The sequence below is a fragment of the Crocuta crocuta genome, unplaced genomic scaffold (genome assembly GCF_008692635.1).
Source record: "Crocuta crocuta isolate KB4526 unplaced genomic scaffold, BGI_CrCroc_1.0 scaffold761, whole genome shotgun sequence".
Lineage (NCBI taxonomy): Eukaryota > Metazoa > Chordata > Mammalia > Carnivora > Hyaenidae > Crocuta > Crocuta crocuta.
In genome coordinates, this window is record NW_027528354.1 from 904,223 (window position 1) to 906,301 (window position 2,079).

Here is a 2,079-nt window from a genome sequence, read left to right on the forward strand (position 1 = left end):
CGTTTCATTTTATACAAGATCCATGTTGATCTTGTCTAAATTCTACTCTGTCCTAATATTATGCAAACAAATTCAAACTCCTTAAAGGCAGACAGAAATTAAACCATTCAAATGCTGTTTGCTTAGGAATTTCAAAATCACAGTAAGACATTTTCACCTATGCATCACCAACCATACCACTCCCCCTTTATTTTTGTCATTGCTCCTACTACTACTAGCAGAAATCCTAAAAGATCAGATAATAAAGACCCAAAGAAGTTTTTACATTTTTTCAGCTTCGTACTCAAAAGCCCATCTCAAGCTATAAACTGCCTCCATCCTTGAACTTGCTTGAAAATTGTTAATTTGTTTTTTCTTTGGGAAAGTAAGAAGAAGTCATGACCGAAGAGGAAAACTGCCACTTGTTGCCCTTTGTGGAGTCTCTCCTTTACGCCTTTTAATGGCAAATGGGAGTGCAGAACTGGGTTTACTCTATGCAGGGGGAGGAATCCTTTTTTACCCCCTATAATGACAAACATCTAGCAGAGTTCCTTGAATACAGAAAATGTTCAGTGTAGGGGTGCCTGGGTGGTTCAGTCAGTTAAGCATCTGACTTTGGCTCAGGTCATGATCTCACGGTTCGTGGGTTCGAGCCCTGCGTTGGACTCTGTGCTGACAGCTAGTTCAGACCCTGGAGCCTGTTTCAGATTCTGTGTCTCCCTCTCTCTCTGACCCTCCCCTGCTCTCTCTCTCTCTCTGTCTCAGAAATTAATTTTTTAAAAAAAATTTAAAAAAAGAAAATAAAATATTCAATATAAATCTGGCAAAAAAAGGGGGGGTGAATAAAAGAATAATGCAATCTTTATTGTTTAAAAATGAATCATTTCCACTCCTTTATCTGACTACAATTTGAAACTGCTTTACCAAATAGGTTTGGCTATTTAAAAATAATCAAGCTTTATCAAATAGGTTTAAGGACTCCCTACAGAGAAATAGGCCAGGGCACAGAGAAATGTTGTGGCTTTAGGAGAGCTTAGAAAGAAGGACCTGTGCTCAACCGAGTTCCACATGAAGTAACTTGTCTGAGTGGCAGTGCCAAGCTTCTCTAGAAGGGGAAAGGATTGTTTTAGAGTATGAGGCAAAGTTAGGTGTTCCCAGGAGCAGAAATATTTTAAATGTTTTCATTTAGGCAGGGCAATGGCCTGTTTAAATCAAACCACCACCCCTAATCTTGGTTCATAAGGTTTTTGGGGAGATACAGTGTGACTTCCTCTGAGAGAAATCTGCTTTTATCTGGCCTACATCTGAATCTTCCTGGTCTCTATATTTTCCTTTGCTTTTATTTTTTTCTCTCAATGACTGTGGAATTTCCTGTTTGGTTTCTCTATAGGTTCCTAGTGTTTAAAGGGTGAAGAAATGAATAAATCCTAACCCTAAAAGATAATTGTATGTCTCAATCTGCCTTAATAAAAGCGCAAGCTCCTGGCTTCTCCATGGAGTCACTCTGAGACGCTCCTTGAGGCCACCACCCAGCAGATAAGTTGCTTATGGGTCAGGAACTGCGGTAACTGTCCTCTCTCCCGTGCACTAAGGGCCATCCCCACGGAGTAGTGACTACAAGGACAGGTCCTCCGTTCCCTGTTCTAAGTGAGAACACAGACTCCCTTTGAAGACAAACTTTGCAAACAAGAACAACCTTGAGAAAGACCCTTATACGCAGATCAATGCTCAGGAACGTTGCCAACCACTTACAACTCCCCTTTGACATTTCACAGATGTGTTTCACGCTAGAGAAGAGGCCTCCTTCTACCCTCAAACCCATAGCCATGCTTTGTGCCTCGGGTTCAGTGGGGGCTTATCAGATGAGCCGCTGGGGAAATATGTGCCCCCTATTCTCTCTTTGGCCAACTACAGTCACCTTGGCAAAGGGCTCCGCTGCCTCCCAGGGGATACTTCTGTGATTCTTTGACCTAAGCCTCTCCGGTGAATTCTCTACCTGTTCTGGAGGTCTTGTGGAGTGCCATCTTCAGAGCCTCAAGGATCTGCCCAGAACTGTCCGTCGGTCCCCGTCCCCCCCCCCCCCCCCCCCCCTCCGGGGCG